At 45.3% G+C, this 19,551-nt stretch overlaps 1 pseudogene; it reads right to left on the reverse strand.

The window, feature by feature from the left end:
- Positions 1-358: 358 nt before the first annotated feature.
- LOC132832835 (zinc-binding protein A33-like) lies at positions 359-16,496 on the reverse strand (annotated as a pseudogene).
- Between the last annotated feature and the right edge of the window lie 3,055 nt (positions 16,497-19,551).

Here is a 19,551-nt window from a genome sequence, read left to right on the forward strand (position 1 = left end):
TGGGAAAGATTGAAATGGGACCTAAGGGGCAGCATTTTTTTAAAAATGTGAAATAAACTGCCAGAGGAAGTGGTGGATGTTGAAAAATTGTAACAGTTAAAAGGCACCTGGGTAGGAATATGAAGAGAAAGAGTTGAGCGGGATATCGGTCAAATGCTAGCAAATGAGACTAGATTAATTTAGGATATCTGCTTGGCATGTATGGGTTGGACTATAGGGTCTGTTCCTATGCTGAACATCTCTATGATTCTTTCACTCTATAACTAATGTGAGGCAGAATTTCTTCAGCTAGAAGGTGTTTAATCTGTCAAATTCATTGTTGCAAAATGATGTGGAGACCAAGTCATTGAGTGCATTAAAGACAGAGATAGAGAGGTTCTTGATTAGCAAAGGGACCAGGATTACAGGGAGAAGGCTGGAGAATGGGGATTGAGAAATGTATCAGCCATGATCAAATGGTGGAGCAAACACAATTCATGTATGACCTCATTCTGCTTCAGTACCCTATGGTCTTATAACATGGTCAGCAGACGCGAAACCAACAATTGGATACATTAGTGACTGTTTTATATTTAGAATCCCTAGACACCCATGAAATATATCAGCCACGACCAAGTGGTGGTGCAAACCTGACTGGTGTATGACATCATCATGCCCATGTACCTTATGGTCTTACAATATGGTCAACAGAGGGGAAGCCGGATTCAATATATGTATAACCCCGAGTCACCTTCAGAAGTGATAATCTGGTATTCTGATCCTGTCAAGTTCCTGAATGACCTATTGAATGCCTCAATTAAAATTACTGTTTTTCACAAAGTGCTTTTCTTGCCATCTCAAAGCTTCATCCAGCCCATGAAGTATTTCAGAATTGTATTCAATGTTAGAACATGGAACATAAAGCACCCAGTCTGTGCAGAGCAATCTCCCATGAACATCAATGTAAACAGGTAATCTAATCATTGTGATGTTGAATGAGGAATAAATATTGGCTGTGGGATTTTTTAATATTCACCGCCCACATGGGGTTTGGATCAAACTGTTCTTGACCAGAGTGCAGTTCCAATCCTGCAGCATTCCCTCAGTACTGCACTCGAGTGTCATTCTGGGTTGTTATGATCATGTCACACACAGCAAGCTCAGGCCACCTATATTCTCTCTAAAATGATTAATACATGGGGTCTCATCACAGCTCACTGCACAAAACCACTTGGCACAGATCTCCAGTCAGAAAAACACCCTCCCACCATAGATCCCATGTGGCACCTCCTACTGTATCAGCCAGCCATGAGGGACATTGTTAAAGGCCTTGCTAACATCCATTTATGCAAAATTAACAACTCAACATTCATCAGTCTTCTTTGTCAATTCCTCAAAAAACTCAATGAAGTTTATCAGATGTGACCTCTCCTCTGCTTTGCCATTTAATAAGATCGTTCCCAACTTCACTTTCCAGCCTTAACTACATAACCTTTGATTTCCTTCCTCATGACAAATCTGTCCATTTAAGCATTGTATATATTAAATGACACAGCCTCAACAGCCCTCTGCAGCATCAAATTCTACACAAACACTGAGAATGCTGGAGAAACTCAGCAGGTCTGGCAGCAGCTGAGGAGGAGTGAGAAATGTTTCAAATCCAGTATGACTCATGTTCAGATCTGTTTCTGTCTGTCCAGTGGGAGGGTGTAGAAAAGTGTTGATTTATGCAATGGTTGGAGAGGTTTCACAGTCCTTTCCTCACCACAGAGGCACATCCCTGCAATGTAAAAGGGAATTCAAGAAGATAACATGGCGTCCTTGGTCAGCAGTGAGGAAGCTAATGCCTCAGCCAACTGGAAACCTAATTCATCAACCCTTGAAATGATCTGGAAGAATCTGCATTTCACTGCCAATCACAAGGTTTCCCACAAAAACAAAAATTGCTCGAGAAACTGGAGCAGTGTCACTGAATCTAAATGTCGTCTCTTCTTTCTCTCCACTCAAGCTGCCAGATTGCTGGTGAGGATCAGCAATTTCTGTTTTTGTAGCAGTGAAAACTGAAGTTTGTAGCACACCTAATGTTCAACAAACAAAGAATTGCAAATGCTGGAAATCTGAAATTAAACAGAAATTGATGGAGAATCTGCTTTCTCTGCACAGATGCTGCTACACCTGCCGAGTTTCAGTGTTCCTGGAATGGACTGATACAGAACATCATCTCAAAAATCCTCATTCACTGCCACCCAATCAAATTCGTCTTCATGTTATCACTGGCATTTCATTCCATGGGCTTCAATTATACTTCTGAATCTTTTATGTGACAATTTGTCAAAAGACTTTTCAAGTCCAGGATCAAATTCCCTCTAAATCCTAATTGTGTCTTCAGTCAAAAGCTCAATAAATTCATTAAACAAGACTTGCTTTGAATAAATCAACACTGGCTTTTCTCGATTATCTAGAATTGCTTCACTGTGTTAAATATTATCCTTAAAATTTCCCACCACCGAGATTAATCTCACTGCCCTGTAACTAACACTCCATTGACTCAAACCAGTGAATTATAAAATAATGCAAAATGAAGTTGGTATGCAAGGTATAAGGATACATATTCTGGAGAAATTTACAAATTCTTTCCCCCAGACTGAGACTGACCCCCATCAGTTTACAGCTGGCAGGAGGCAGGGGGACAGGGTGAAATTATGGGATGGATCTGTCATTTTCCCTTAATCCCGCAGATTGTCAGCGGGGTGGAGTTTTTCCCGCCGCCATTCCCTCCCAGATTGAAGATGGGAAAGAGCCTCTCAGTGAAAGTGTGGGTGAAAGTGTGGAGATGGGACATGGTGTCTGCATTGTAAAATGACACCTGTCCACCCTCATAGTCCAGGAAAACCCCGATCTTCCGGGGATTCCCACTCGGGGAGAGGGGGGTGTCAGAAGGTGAATTGGCGGCAAAATAACCACATCCATGTCCAAGCCACATAATCCAGAATCCAGTCTCGGGGTTCAGTCCGATCCCCTCCTTTCCTCTTCACAGACTCTCGGGCCACTCCCAGAAACCACTGAGTCTTCTCCCCCACCTCCACCTCCCAGCAATGTCTCCCTGATGTGAAATCCCTCTGATCCCAGGACACGGAGCCAGGAATCAAATCACTCCGGGGAGTCAGGGAGCGACTGCCGTTTGTCTCCAAGTCTCACACTGGTCTGGTCCTCAGACAGGATGAGCTGGGGGTGCGCTGTGTTCAGATCCAGAGTCAGACAGGCTGGAGCTGGGGGAGAGATCAAATAACACCGTCAGAGAGAGGGAGGGAGAGGCCAGGGAGAGTGGGGGGAGCAGAAAGTGAAGGTTGGAAAGATAGTGGGGGAATGGGAGTGGAGGGGGAGATAAGGAGAGTGTGGAAAAGAGGAATTTGAAGAAGGCAATGGTCATGGAAAGGGGAGTGAGTGAGGGAGAGTGCAGTGAGTGGTGAGAGTGGAGGAAGGATGAGTAAAGTGGAGGGCTTGGAGGGAAGAGTGGTGAGGGAAATGAGGAAGTGCACAGGAAGAACAGGAGGGCGGGGAAGGTTAAAGAGAGGGCAAGAGCGAGGAGATGTAGGATAGAGGGTGAACAGTGAGGAGAGGTGGGAGAGAGAGAGAGGAGGGCAGAGTGAAGGGGTGGTATGAGACAGAAAAGTGTGGAGAATGAGGAGGAGCTTAAAGAGAAGTGAGCAATGGGACATTCGAGTGCTTGGGTGAGAGTGATGGGAAGGGGTAAGTTGAGGGAGTGGGAGAGATAGAGCAAGTTGGAGAGTGCAGCGTCATCTGGGGAGCGGGGGAAGTGGGGAAAAAAAGTGGGAATTGTGGTGATGGGAAGTGTGATGGTCGTGGCACAGGTTAGAATGTGCTGGGGAGGCTAAACTGAAGCAGAAGGTGAGGGGAGAGCGAGGGGCAGATAGTGTAGCAGAAGCAGAGGGAGAAGAAGACTAGGGATTGGGGAGGGAGAGCGAGAGCAAGTGGGTATGGGATAATATAGGGGAGTGTCAGATGGTGGGGGCCAGGAAAGGGAGGAGAGAGTGATGAGCAGAGTGAGGGGTACAGGAGAGATGGGGGAGAGTGAAGGGGTTAGTGAGAGTAAACAGTATGGACAGGGTGGGGTGAGGGAGAGGAGAGACTGAGAGTGAGGGATGGGGAATGGACTGGAATGTGAGATGGCTAGGTCCAGAAGGAAGACATAACTGAGGAGGGGAGAGTGAGGGTGATGGAAGGAGAAAGGAAGAGTGAGAGGAAGGGAGAATGGGAAACTGATGGGCAAAAGAGAACAGGGGAGGGGGCAATAACAAGATGGAGGGAACATGAGCCTGAGGGAAATGGAAATTGGGGAGGAAGGGACAGTAAGTGGAAGGCAGATGAATGCGAGAAGAAGGGGAAAGTGAGATAATGTGAGTGGGGTGGGAATGGGGATAGTGATGGAAGGCAGGAATGATGGGCAACAAGGGAGTGGGGAGATGGGGAGATGGAGGGAGGGTATAGTGAGGTCGCATTTGTAAGGGAGGGTTTAGGGAAGTAGGAGGAGATCATCATGAAAAAAGGGAGGAAATGAGGGGAGGTTTTTAACCTCAGGGCAGGGGATGGGAGACTGAAGGGATGGGGGAAGAAATGAAAATGGGAATGACTGTAAGCTGAGTGAGGATGTGGGAGAAGATGTGGAGGTTTTGTGAGGGAAGGGGACAGTTTGAGATGGGGTGAGGAGAGTGAATAACAGTGTAGAATGGGACGGTGAGGACAGGAGGACTGCAAAATAAGTGGACATTTGATGGGAGAGTGAATGGGAGGGTTGAGATATGGAGATATGATGAGTGAGGGGAAGAGAGAAAGGGAGGTGAGAGTGAGGAGGAAGGGATGGCTGAGCTGGATGGAAGAATTACAGGTTCCTTTTGGCCTTGAGAGGGTGAGTGAATGGGAAAGGAAAGTGAGTGCCAGGGAATGAGGGGGATATACTGTATGAGGGGGAGGGGAGGGTTGAGTACCGTATATGGAAATGAGAGAGAACAAAATAAGGACTTGTGAGAATTCTGGAGGTGAATGCATTGGAGGATGAGGTGGAGTTTGTGGGGAAGAGGAGAGTCAAGATGAGGGGAGTGTAGGATGGGGGTTTAAAAGGAAGGAGAGAGTTGGGTCTCGGAAGTTGAGGAAGTCTGTGGAATGTGAAGGAGGTGAGTGAATTTGAGGTTGAGTTGGAGGGGAGACAAGTGGAGGCAAGACTGAAGGGGAGGGGAGTGCGAGGAGGCAAGATTAAAATGGAGGGGAGAGTCAGGTGGGGGGAAATCATGGTAGAGTGATTATGGAGGAGATGGAGAAAGCAAATGTGAGATGGCCATGAGGGGCAATGTGAGGTAAAGAGAGAGAGCAAAGCCAGGTTGAACGGACAGTAACCAGATTGGTAAGCTGTGGTCGAGAGGATCGTGAGGAAGACGGAAGAGTGAGCTGGGAGGGTGTGAGGAGTGAGCATGAGGGGGCTGTGAGATTGAGGGGAGAGCAGGAGGGAGTGAGGCAACACTGATGGGGAGGGAGATTGGAAATTCTGGCCAACTAGAGTGTAAAGGAGAGCTAGAGTGGCAAGGACAGTGAAGTTTGGAGAGTGAGGTGGAGGGAAGAGGGAATTGTGAAGGGTGGACAATGAAGAGAGGGTGGGGGAGGACTGAATGGTGAACAATCAAGAGGAATGGATGGATATTGGGAATTTGGAGGTGAGTGGGATGGAGCATGGAGAATGCAGTGAGGGTGTGGTGTGTCAGACTAAGGGACAGTTACTAGCAGGTATAAACCAGGAGGAGAATGAGGTCAGAGGGAGATTGACTGGGATGGGAAGCTGATCTAGAGGGGAGTGTGAATGAGAGGGAAGTGTGTATGGAGATTGAGCAGGAGGGATGAGAGGGAGTGGGAGTCATGGGGGTGTCGGTAGAGAGAGTGGGTCAGAGATGGGAGTGGGATGTGAACAGAGGGGAGACATGAGAGCAGGAGAGTATGGTGTGGGAGATCAGGAGGGAGTGTTGGTTAGAGGTAGGGAGTGGAGAGTAAGATCCATGGAAGAGTGATGGAGAGGGAGGAGGAGGAGAGTGGGGCCTGTATAGAGATGGAAGGGGAATGCAGTGAGAGACAGGGACAAGGAAACTGAGGAGAGAGTGATGAGATGAATAAAGAGCTAGGCTGTGTGTGAGGTCATGAGTGTGGAGGAGGTGAGAGGCAGGGGGTAAGGGAAAAGAAGAGGGAAATTGGCAGCGAGGAGAATGAAAATGAGAATAACTCAGAGGAGGAGAAACGGGAAGAGGGGAGGAGAGAGTGAAAGGGAAATGTGTAGCGGAAGGCCAAGAGATTCGGGGTGAGTGAGGGGAGTGACAATGATGCTCCTGAAACAAGTTTAGGTTGTCCTTGGCTTTTTCCAAAGGGGTCAGAAACACAAACCTTCCTATGTGTCTGGTTTGTATGGACTTTAGGGCCAATTTGATTATTGCTAACAGACGCTACCTCAGTCAAAACATATTCAAGTTTTACAAAACTTTGGTGGCACAATGGTTAGCACTGCTGCCTCACAGCACCAGAGACCTGGGTTCAATTCCTGTCTTGGGCAACTGTCTGTGTGGAGTTTGCACATTCTCCCCGTGTCTTTTCTCCGGGCGCGCTAGTTTCCTCCCACAGCCCAAAGATGTGTGGGTTAGGTGAATTGGCAATGCTAAATTGTCCATAGTGTTAGGTGAAGGGGTAAATGTAAGGGAATGGGTCTGGGTGGGTTGCTCTTCAAAGGGTTTGTGTGGACTTATTGGTCCGAAAGGCCTGGTTCCACACTGTAAGTAATCAAATCTAAAAAAAAATTTCGACAATTAAAGGGGAGTGACCAATTATCCCAGGTCAACTTTGGTTTTGGTTTGGTTTTTAGCAAGCAGCCAGCTTTTTTGAGGCTGCTGATCAAAGAAAAAGCTCCATGCTAATCCTCTGTCTCTCTCTGATATCTCTCCTGTGAGAACCTGGGTATGATTTTTCCCTTTTTTTGCCAAGGGGGTGTTCACGGGCATGTTGTAAATATTTGGAACAGCATCATTAATTTGCAATAGAGTTGTTTTGGTTTTTAAATACTTATGTTATACTACCAGGTTATAGTCCAATAGGTTTAATTGGAAGCACACTAGCTTTCGGAGCGACGCTCCTTCATTAGGTGACTGAATGAGCGTCGCTCCGAAAGCTAGTGTGCTTCCAATTAAACCTGTTGGACTATAACCTGGTGTTGTGTGATTTTTAACTTTGTACACCCCAGTCCAACACCGGCACCTCCAAATTATGTTATTCTAAATTTGTTTTTTGTTCATGTGTAAATAAATACTGCTTTGTTTCAAACTGAGTGGTTGGGCCAGCTGCATCCCACCTGGAATATCCACTGTACACCTACTGAAAACAATTAGAAATGTTAGGTCTGGGCTACCTTCTTGAAATGTTCTGAGGGAATTTGGCCTGGTCCATAACAGGGGAGTGAAGAGTCGGGGGATGTGAGTGTCAGGGATTTAGAATGATGTGGGAGAGTAATTGGAGAATTGGCTAGAAGAGAAAATGAGGGGAAGTGCGATTGAGAGGGGAGAGGGAGCTTAAGTGGATATGAGTAAGTGGGTCAGGGGAGTGTTGTGTTTGACTGTAAAGAGTAAGGAGAGCGAGAGGGGCAGGGGGAGTGATTGACGTTGGAGCTTGCAGGGAGCTGGGCAGTAGATTGGGGTGTGGAGTGGGGAGGGAAGTGTGAGGAAGAAAGGTCAATGAAGGAGAAGTGTAAGAGATTTGGGGCATTGTTGAAAGGAGTTGTTTTGCTGAAGGGAGGGAGTGAGGGTGAAGAGGGAGAGGAGATGGGGTTGGAAACAAGGATGAGGAGATAGGACAACTTTGGGATGGTGGATGGGAGTTTGTGGGTGAGAGAATGGGGGATAGAGTGAGACCTGAGCAATGTGAGGAGGAAGGGAGTCTTCACAAGGAAGAATTTTAAAAACTAAGAGCGTTACTTAAACAGAGAAGACCTGCAGAATTGCGAGATACAGAGTGATCTGGGTGTTTGAGTGTGTGAGTCAGAAAATGTTAGAATGCAGGAACACTGAGTAATTAAGAAGGTTAATGGGAAATTAACCTTTATCTCGAGATAAGATGAACTTAACAGTAAAAATGGTATCTTTTAGCTATAGAAAGAATTGAGAGAGAGAGAGAGAGAGAGAGAATCTGCACTGTTACTATCATCTGTATCGCACACCAGCTGTCCAGTCAACTGAACTAATCAACCGACATAGCCATAGATTAATACAGCCCTTCAGCCCATTGTGGAAATGCTAGTCATCAAGGGTCTATCAAGTTCTATTACATTTCCCAGCAACTAGGGAACTTAGGGAAATAAATAGTGATGTCTTGGAAAGAGTTCATATTGCAGAAGATGATGTACTGTGGAGAACTTCAATTGTACAAAGCTAGCTAAATCCCCAGGACGGGATCAGATGTTTACCAGAAACTAGGGAAGAGATTGCTGCACCCATTACTGACACACTTGTATCATCAACAACCACAGATGAGGTGCCAGAACTGGAGGTCGGCTAATTTGGTGCCATTATTTGAGAAAGGCTGTTAGGAAAAGTGAGGGATCTATAGACCAGTGAGCTTTACATCAGTGGTAGGTAAGTTATTGGAGTGGGTGGGACACGATATACAGGCAATTGGAAAGGCAAGGACTTCATAGGAATAGTCAACATGGCTTCACAAGTGGGAATTCGCATTTTGATTGAGTTTTTTTTAAGACGTAACAAAGAAGCTGGATAAAGACAGTAGTATACATGGTCGAGATGGACTTCAGCAAAGCATTCAACAAGGTTCTGCATGGTAGACTGGTTATTAAGGTTAGATCACATGGGATCCATGGGAAGGTAGCCAACTTAGTACAAAATTGGCTTGAAGGTGGGAGACAGAGGGTGATTGTATGGGGTTGCTTTTCAGGTTGGAGGCCTGTGACTAGCGGTGTGCCACACAGATCATGGTTGGATCCCACTGCTTTTGGTCATGTGCATAAATCATTTGGGTGTGAACGTAGGAAGCGTAATTAATACATTAGAGACAAAAAATAGCAGATGCTGGAATCCAAGGTGGACAAGCAGGAGGCTGGATGAACACAGTAAGCCAGGCAGCATCAGGAGATAGAGGCCTGAAGAAGGGTTGCCTCTGAAATGTCGAATACTCCATCCCTAATGCTGCCTGGCTTGCTGTATTCTTCCAGCCTCTTGCTTGTTAGTAAAGTGGCAGATGACATGAAAATATTGTGTAGTGGGCTGAGATGGAGTTTAATTTAGTTAAATGTGAGGTGTTGTATTACGGTCAGGCAAATCAGGCCAGTTGATGGTGGGACCCTGGGGAGTGTTACTGAGCAGGAGGTCTGGGGGAGCAGGTACATGATTCCTTGGGTTGGAGTTGCAGGTGAACAGGGTGAATACGGAGTATGGCACACTTACCTTCATTTGTTGGAGTGTTGAGTGTTGTAATGTTGGGGTGTCATGTTGTGACTGTGAAGGCCATTGATGAGGCACGTTGGAGTGTAGTTCCGGTCACCGTTCTATGGGGTAAGTATGTTGTGAGGCTCAAGAGTGTGTGGAGGGGATTTACAGAGGTATTGCTGGGTCTGGGGGGTTTGAGATATAGGGAATGGCTGAATAGGCTGGGGCATCTTTCCCTGGAATGTCGGACGCTGAGGGGTGACCTTATCAAGGCTAATCAAACCATGAGGGGGATGGATAGGGTGAATAGCCAATGTATTTTCCCCAGGGTAGGTGACTCCAAAAATAGAGGGCATAGTTTTACGGTGAGATGGGAAAGGTTTAAAAAGAACTTGGGAATTAACATTTTCACGCAGAGGGTGGTCCGTGTATGGAATAAGCTGCCAGAAGAAGGGGTAGAGATGGGATTAGTGACACCATTTAAAGGACATCTGTATGGGTACATGAACAGGAAGGATTTAGAAGGATATGAGCCAAATGTTGGCATATTGAACAAGGTCGGTTTTGGATAGCTGGTCAGTGCAGACTAATTGGGTGGAGGCGTCTGTTTCCATCCTGTGTGACACTATCATTCCATTTGAATAACTTCCTAAATGTTCAAAGATTTCTGTCTCCTTTCAGGCAGTGAGTTCCTGAGGCTGAGAGCCATCCAGGGTAAAAATATCATCCTTAATTCCCTTCGAAAACCCCTGCTCCTTCTCTTAAATCTATGTACCTGTTGTTGCCCAAAGCATTAAGGGGAAAAGTACCCTTCTGTCTACCCAGTCTGTCACCCTCATAACTTTCATTAGCTTCTCCCCTCAGCCTTCTCTGCTTCAATGAAAACATCTCCAGCCGATCGAGTCTGTCTTCAGAGGTGAAACACTCCAGCCCAGGCAACATCTTGGTGAATCTCAGCTGTTCCAGCACTGCCCTATCTCCTGTTGGATTTTCTACACACTGCCTTAAATAGATCACGTGGAGACATTTTAAGAATACTGTCCTGTCCGAGCCCTTCACAATCAGTCTGTCCCAATTCATACTGAGGAAGTTCAATTCCCCTGATATTGTTACCATTTGTTTTAGCACTTTTCTGAGATTTGCTACACATCATCATTTAATCTATCTCTGATTACACTCTACAGCACACTCCCAACAAGGTAATTCCCAATTTTTATAAAGTTCTCCCTATGTGGCCTCAGTGGAGTGGAAAATGAGACGCTGTCCTTCCAGTTTGTGCTGCCCCTCGAGCTGGAAGAATAGTATCGCATTTCCCACTTGGGGACCCTGCAGCCTTCAGAACGCAGAGTTGAAATCAATAATGTTAGGGTTTAAACAATTTCTTCCACGTTTTACCCACATGGACACTCTCGGCTCTGTCATGATATGGGCTAATTTCATGACCCCTTTTTAATCTCCTGCATAGTTATTAGAAACAATGAAATGTATAATTTTCCTCAGTGTTACTGAACTTTTCCATGACAAAAAAACCATTCAAACTGATGATTTTTTCATCATTGCAATGCTGTTTCTGTGACCTCACTGTTCACATTTTCTCATTTCCTACATTACATCAGGGAATATTTATCAAAAACATATCAGTGGTTCAGAAACTCTTTGGGTTATGCAGTAGGCACATGGGCGATATTTGAACACAATTTGATTTATCATATTCTCCTCTGTCATGAATTCCCTATTACCAGGATTTGCATTAATTATTCACATGGCTATTCATTGCTCCTTTATTTTCCATTTGGTTCCATATTCCCAACATTACAAATCATATACTTCCCTCATCTGGAAGTGAAGGCAGTTTTCCAGATACCTGTTTCCTCCTGCAGGACTACCCAGCACCTTCTCACATTCCGAACTCTTGGAAAACAGACCATGAGACACTGCACTGAATCAGAACCCTCACATTGAATTGAGCCTCTGATCAAACTCATGGAGCAGCAATTGGGTTCACTGCTTGATCAATGAGATTACTGAAAATATTGAAATAGTGGCTTAATGGTTAGCATTGCTGCCTCACAGCACCAGGCATCTGGGTTCAATTCAAGCCACACATAATTGTGTGGAGTTTGCACATTCTCCCATGTCTGTAGGATTTCCTCCCACAGTTCAAAGATGTGCAGCTTTTGTCTATTGTGCCCATGGATGAGTAGGCTTGTTGGATCAGCCATGGAAAATATTGAGTTACAAGGATATATTGGGGATTGGGTCCAGGTGGGATGCTCTTCAGAGGGTCAGTGTGGACTCGATGGACTGAATTGCCTGCTTCCTTACTGGAGGGATTCAGTGATTCTATCAGTCTCACTAATAGCAAGCTGGTTTTTAACACTCCCCTTACAGATATTTATAAATGTTTGACGATGTTAAATCTGTGGATATTTATCAGATTCAGCAGGTCTGGCAGCACTGTGGACAAAAATCAGAGTTAATGTATAGGATTGAGTGACCCTTCCTCAGAAGTCATGGTAGCTAGGAAAATGTTGGTTTATATTCAGAGGATAGAGTGGGGGAATGGGTAAGGAGTAAATAATAGGTAGGGATAGAGCCCAAAGAGAGAGAAGAGCAGTTCGGCAGACAAAGGAGTGGATAATGATTTGGCTGGAAGGTTGAATAGCTGTTAATGGAGACTGTTAGTGGGTTACAATGGGTGGTACCTAATAGCAAACTCTGTGCTAACAAGGCCTGGTTGTGTGTGTTGTGGTAACAACATGGGAGAGCTCAGACCCCAAAGTTATTGAATTCAATATTGAGTCTGAAAGCTTCAGGATCCACTTCCGAAAAATGAAGTGCTGTTCTTCCAGCTTGCACTGAGCTTCACTGGAGTACTGCAGCAAGCCTGGGACAGAGGTGTTGGCCAGGTTACTTGGTGGTGTGTTAAATGGCAGCTGGAAGTTCAGAATCTTTTTTGGCAAACAGAAAGCAAGTAAAGTGATCATGCAGTTGACCCTTTATATCCCCAATAGAGAGGAGGCCACATTGTGAGCAGCAAATGCAGTAGGCTTGATTGTGAGAAGTGCAGGCAGATGGAAGATGTGTTTGGATCCTGGGATACTGAGGAGGGAGGAAGTAAACAGAGAGATGTTACACCTTCGGTGGTTGCAGGGGAAAGGTGCAGTGAGGCTGTGAGGGGTGTTGGAAGTAACCATGGTGTCCCAAAGGGAATAGTTCCTGTGAGAGTCTGACAAGGGATAGGAGGTGTGTAGTATTTGGTGGTGGAACCTCGCTGTAGTTAGTGGAAATGACAGAAAATGATTTTCTGGATGAGAATGCTGGTGGGATGGTGGTTAATGTGATAGCCTTACTTCTGTTGTGGGTAAAGTGTTGGAACAAAAGGTTATAAGAGATAGGATTTACAATCATTTAGAGAGGAATAAATTGATTGGGGATAGTCAACACGGTTTTGTGAAGGGCGGGTTTTGCCTCACAAACCTTACTGAGTTCTTTGAGAAATTGACCAAACAGTTGGATCAATGTAAAGCAGTAGATGTGGTGTATATGGATTTCAGTTAAGCATTTGATAAAGTTCCCCATGGTAGGCTATTGCACAAAATACGGAGGCATGGGATTGAGGGTGCTTTAGCGGTTTAGATCAGAAATTGACTAGCTGGTTGAAGGGACATATTCATTCTGGAGTTTAGTTGCTAGTGGTGTACCACAAGAGTCTGTTTTGGGGCCACTGCTGTTTGTCATTTTTATAAATGACCTAAATGAGGGTGTAGAAGGATTGGTTAGTAAATTTGCGGATGACACTAAAGTCAGTGGAGTTGTGCTGAAGGATGTTGCAGGTTACAGAGGGTCATAGATAAGCTGCAGAGCTTGACTGAGAACTGGCAAATGGAGTTTAATGCAGAAAACTGTGAGGTTATTCACTTGGGAAGCAGCAACAGGAATAAAGAGTACTGGGATAATGGTAAAATTCTTGGTGGTGTAGATGAACAGAGAGAGTTGCCACCCAGGCTGATAGGGTCGTTAAGAAGGCATTCGGTGTGTTAGCTTTTCTTGGTAGAGGGATTGAGTTTCAGAGCCACAAGGTCATGCTGCAGCTGTACTTGGAGTTTTGAGTACAGTTCTGGTCATTACATTATAGGCAGAATGTGGAAGCTTTGGAAAGGGTGCAGAGGAGATTTATTCGGATGTTGTCTGGTATTGTGGGAAGGTCTTATGAGGAAAGGCTGAGGAACTTGAGGCTCTTTTCATGAGAAGAATATTGGAACGTGACTTAATTATGACATATAAGATAATTAGATGATTAGATATGGTGGACAATGAGAGCCTTTTTCCATAGATGGTGATGGCTAACACGAGATGACATAGCTTTAAATTGAGGGGTGGGAGATATAGGACAGATGTCAGAGGTAGTTTCGTTACTCAGGGAGTATTAGGGGCGTGGGATGCACTGCCTGCAACAGTGGTAGACTTGCCAACTTTAAGGGCATTTAAATGGTCATTGGATAAACATATGGATGAAAATGGTTTAGTGCAGAATAGACAGGCTTCAGATTGGTTTCATAGGAGGGCGCAACATCAAGGGCCAAAAGGCCTGTACTGCGCTGAACTGTTCTATGTTCTCTATAAGACTAAAGGGAACCCTATTGCTGTTGCAGGGTGGGGAAGAGAGGGATACGTGCGGACAATGGGCAGGTCCCAATTCAGGGCCCTGTCAACAACATTGCTGGGGAATCCTCAGTTGAGAAAGTAGGTGGACATTGTAGACATGTACCCTAGACATCTGTGGGAAACTAGGGAAGTGATTGCTGCACCCCTTACTGAGATACTTATATTATCGATAGTCACAAGTCAGGTGCTGGAAGAGTGGAGGTGGGAAGGGAAAGCCAGGGAATTATAGACCAGTGATCCTTTTTTAAATGGTGGGCAAGTTGCCAGAGGGAATCCTGAGGGAAAGGGTTTACTTGCCTTTGGAAAGGCAAGGGCTGATTAGAGATGGTCAAAATGCCTTTGAGCATGGCAAATCATGTCTCATGAACTAGATTGAGTTGTCTTAAGAAGTAACAGCATGGATTGATGAGGGATCAGCAATGGACCTGATCTACACAGATGTCAGTAAGGCCTTCGACAAGGTTCCTCATAGTAGACTGGTTAGCAAGGTTAGAACTCATGGAATACAGGAAGAACTAGCCATTTGGATAAAGAACTGGCTCGAATGTAGAAGACAGAAGGTGGTGGTGGAGGGTTGCTTTTCAGACTGGATGATATGGATGTGAACATAAGTTTGCAGATGACACCAAAATTGGAAGTGTAGTGGACAGTGAAGAAGGTTATGTCAGAGTACAACAAGATTTGATCAGATGAGCCAATGGATCAAGGAGTGTCAGATGGAGTTTAATTTAGATAAATTAGAAGTGCTGCTTTTAGGAAAGGCAAATCTTAGCAGGACTTGTACACTTAATGGTAAGGTCCTGCGGAGTGCTGCTGCACAAAGAGACCTTGGAGTGCAAGTTCATAGTTCATTGAAAGTGGAGTTGCAGGTCAATAGGATAGTCAAGAAGGCATTTGGTATGCTTTCCTTTATTGAACAGAGCATTGCGTATTGGAGCTGGGGGGCCATGTTGCGACTGTACAGGACATTGGTTCAGCCACTTTTGGAATACTGTGTGCAATTCTGGTCTCCCTTCTATCAGAAGGATATTATGAAACTTGAAAGGGTTCAGAAAGGATTTACAAGGATGTTGCCAGGTTTGCAGGATTTGAGCCATGGGGAGAGGTTCAATAGGTTGGGGCTGTTTTCCCTTGAGCATCAAAGGCTGAGGGGTGGTCTTATAGAGTTTATAAAATCATGAGGGGTATGATAGGATAAATAGACAGGGTTATTTTCCCCTGGGGTGAGGGCATCCAGAACTAGAGGGCATAGGTTTTGGGTGAGCAGGGAAAACATAAAAGAGACAAAAGGGGTAACCTTTTCATACAGAGGATGGTGTGTGTATGGAATGAGCTGCCAGAGGAAGTGGTGGAAGATGGTAAATTCAAAACATTTTAAAGGCCATCTGGATGTGTTTATGAATTGGAAGGGTTTAGATGGATATAGGTCAAGTTTTGCCAAATGGGACTCGATTAGGTTAAGGGAACTGGTCAGCATGGATGAGTTGGACTGAAGGGTCTGTTTCTGTGCTGTACATCTCAATGACTCTATGATTCTAAGTATATACTCTACACATAACCAATAGGATCAATGTTATACATAAAATACCATGTGAAGACTGTCAAGAACACTACATTAGCAAACAAATAAGAAGCTGGAACACACAGCAAGCCAGGCAGCATCAGGAGGTGGAGAAGGCAATGTTTTGGGCAAAGATGGAAGAAAATTAGCCACTAGAGTACAAAACCACAAACTAGCCACCAAGTGACATGATCATCTAGCACTGATATCACTTCACATTGACAATGACAGACACCAATTCGACTGAGACAATATATCCATTCTAGGACAAGCCAAACAGAGACATGTCAGAGGAATTCCTGGAAGCCTCACACCAATCCCAGAACTCCATTAACAAACAGGAAGAGTTGGACCCCATTTACCAATCACTAAGAAACAAAACCAGCAACCAAAATGGAAATGGTACCACCAACCCCAGCAGAGTGGGACAGAACACCAACACTTCATCTAAGGCACCCTGATGATGTTACTGAGAATAGGGATGAAACATCTATGAACTAACTTATCAGCTCAGTAAGGAAGTTAACAATCTGTTCATAACCTGAGCTACAAATCTTTGCAAATACGCTGAAGGGAGTTTCTCAAAATATTGTTCTGTCTCCCAGAATTAACAACACCTGATGTGAAGGTTTAAACTGGTACCTGAGAGTCCCTGCATAACTGGATTTATCATCAAGAAAATGAATACATGTGTTTACCTGGGTGAACGGTGTGTATCATTTCTTTCCAGACTGTGTACTGTAAAGGGCCAGAGAACTTTCCAATAGACAGAGAGGGATCTGCAGCTGAGAATTTGTTCTTGTTGTCACTAACCCTATGAATATTGAACAGATTACATTATAAATTATGAAATGACTTAAATGCTTAAGCTTTTAGAATTGTTCACATTTCAGTAAATGGGCGAGAAATGTTCATCTTATTTTTGTAAATTGATCCAAATAGAATTCGATAATATAAGGGCAAGGATTGGAAACCTCGCAGATCCAAAGAAAGGCCCATATCCTAATAACAGTTCAGTTACTGATACATCACATTACACCATGTGTAATGCATGGGTTCCACAACCCTCCGAGAATTTTGCTGCTCTATTTCTGGCCTCTTGACCACCTCTGATTTTAGTCTGTCCCTCCACCGCCCCCGCCCCCCCCCCCCCCAAGATCCCTCTGTTCCTCCACCTGACTAAGAACCCTACCGTTAACCCTGTATTCCGCATTCTTATTTGTTCTTCCAAAATGGACAACCTCACACTTGGCAGGGTTGAACTCCATCTGCCACTCCTCAGCCCAGTTCTGCATCATATCTAAGTCCCTTTGCAGCCGACAACAGCCCTCCTCACTGTCCACAACTCCACCAATCTTTGTATCATCTGCAAATTTACTGACCCACCCTTCGACTCCCTCATCCAAGTCATTAATAAAAATTACAAACAGCAGAGGACCCAGAACTGATCCCTGCGGTACTCCACTTGTAACTGGGCTCCAGGCTGAGTATTTACCATCTACCACCACTCTCTGACTTCGACCGGTTAGCCAGTTTTCTATCCAATTGGCCAAATTTCCCTCTATCCCATGCCTCCTGACTTTCCGCATAAGCCTACCATGGGGAACCTTATCAAATGCCTTACTAAAATCCATGTACACTACATCCACTGCTCTAACCTCATCCACATGCTTGGTCACCTCCTCAAAGAATTCAATAAGACTTGTAAGGCAAGACCTACCCTTCACAAATCCGTGCTGGCTGTCCCTAATCAAGCAGTGTCTTTCCAGATACTCATAAATCCTATCCCTCAGTACCCTTTCCATTACTTTGCCGACCACAGAAGTAAGACTAACTGGCCTGTAATTCCCGGGGTTATCCCTATTCCCTTTTTTGAACAGGGGCACAACATTCGCTACTCTCCAGTCCCCTGGTACCACCCCCGTTGACAGTGAAGACGAAAAGATCATTGCCAACGGTACTGCAATTTCCTCTCTTGCTTCCCACATAATCCTAGGATATATCCCGTCAGGCCCGGGGGACTTGTCTATCCTCAAGTTGTTCAAAATGTCCAACACATCTTCCTTCCTAACAAGTATCTCTTCTATCTTACCAGTCCGTTTCACACTCTCCTCTTCAACAATACGGTCCCTCTCGTTCGTAAAGACTGAAGAAAAGTACTCATTCAAGACCTCTCCTACCTCCTCCGACTCAATACACAATCTCCCACTACTGTCCTTGATCGGACCTACCCTCGTTCTCGTCATTCTCATGTTTCTCACATATGCATAAAATGCCTTGGAGTTATCCTTGATCCTATCCGCCAAGGATTTTTCATGCCCTCTCTTAGCTCTCCTAATCCCTTTCTTCTGGTCCCTTCTGGCTATCCTGTATCCCTCCACTGCTCTGTCTGAACCCTGTTTCCTCAACCTTATGTAAGCCTCCTTCTTCCTCTTCACTAGACATTCAACCTCCCTTGTCAACCAAGGCTCCCTCACACGACCATTTCTTTCCTGCCTGATAGGTACATACATATCAAGGACACGTCATATCTGCTTCTTGAAAAAGTTCCACATTTCCACCACATCCTTCCCTGACAGCCTATGCTCCCAACTTATGCTCCTCAACACCTGTCTTACAGCATCGTAATTTCCCTTCCCCCAATTGTAAAATCTACCCTGTTGTGCGCACCTATCTCTCTCCATAACCAAGGTGAAAGTCACAGAATTGTGGTCACCATCACCAAAATGTTCACCCACTAACAAGCCCATCACTTGTCCCGGTTCATTACCAAGTACCAAATCCAATATGGCCTCCCCTCTGGTTGGACAATCTACATACTGAGTTAGAAAAGCTTCCTGGACACACTGCACAAATACCGCCCCATCCAATCTACTTGATCTAAAGAGCTTCCAATCAATATTTGGGAAGTTGAAGTCGCCCATGACTACGACCCTGTGGCTTCTGCACCTTTCCAAAATCTGTTTCCCAATCTGTTTCTCCACATCTCTGCTGCTATTGGGGGGCCTATAGTAAACACCCAACAAGGTGACTGCACCTTTCCTATTTCTGACTTCAGCCCATACTACCTCCAAAGGCAGATCCCCCTCAAACTTCCTTTCTGCAGCTGTTATACCATTTCTAATTAGCAATGCCACCCCCCCTCCTTTTTTACCACCCTCCCGAATCTTACTGAAACATCTGTAACCAGGAACCTCCAACAACCATTCCTGTCCCTCGTCTATCCACGTTTCCGTGATGGCCACAACATCGTAGTCCCAGGTACCGATCCACGCCTTAAGTTCACTCACCTTATTTCTGATACTCCTTGCATTGAAGTATACGCACTTGAGCCCATCTCTGTGTCCGCAAGTATTCCCTGTCAGTGCTACCTTCTCCACAGCCTCCCTACATTCTTGGACATCCTGACAAACAGCTAGCTTACTTGCTGGACTACAAGTCCGGATCCCATCCCCCTGCCAAATTAGTTTAAACCCCCCCAAAGAGTGCTAGCAAACCTACCCCCCAGGATATTGGTGCCCTTCTGGTTCAGGTGCAACCCGTCCTGTTTGTACAGGTCCCACCTTCCCCCGAATGCAGTCCAATTGTCCAAATACCTGAAGCCCTCCCTCCTACACCATCCTTGCAGCCACGTGTTCAACTGCACTCTCTCCCTATTCCTTGCCTCACTGTCACGTGGCACCGGCAACAACCCAGAGATGACGACTCTGTCCGTCCTAGCTTTTAGCTTCCAGCCTAACTCCCTGACCTCTTGAATGACCTCCCCACCCCTCTTCCTACCTATGTCGTTGGTGCCAATGTGTACCACGACTTCTGGCTGCACACCCTCCCCCTTAAGGATTCTGAAGACACAGTCCGAGACGT

This window comes from Hemiscyllium ocellatum, chromosome 35 (assembly GCF_020745735.1).
Source record: "Hemiscyllium ocellatum isolate sHemOce1 chromosome 35, sHemOce1.pat.X.cur, whole genome shotgun sequence".
Taxonomy (NCBI): Eukaryota; Metazoa; Chordata; class Chondrichthyes; order Orectolobiformes; family Hemiscylliidae; genus Hemiscyllium; species Hemiscyllium ocellatum.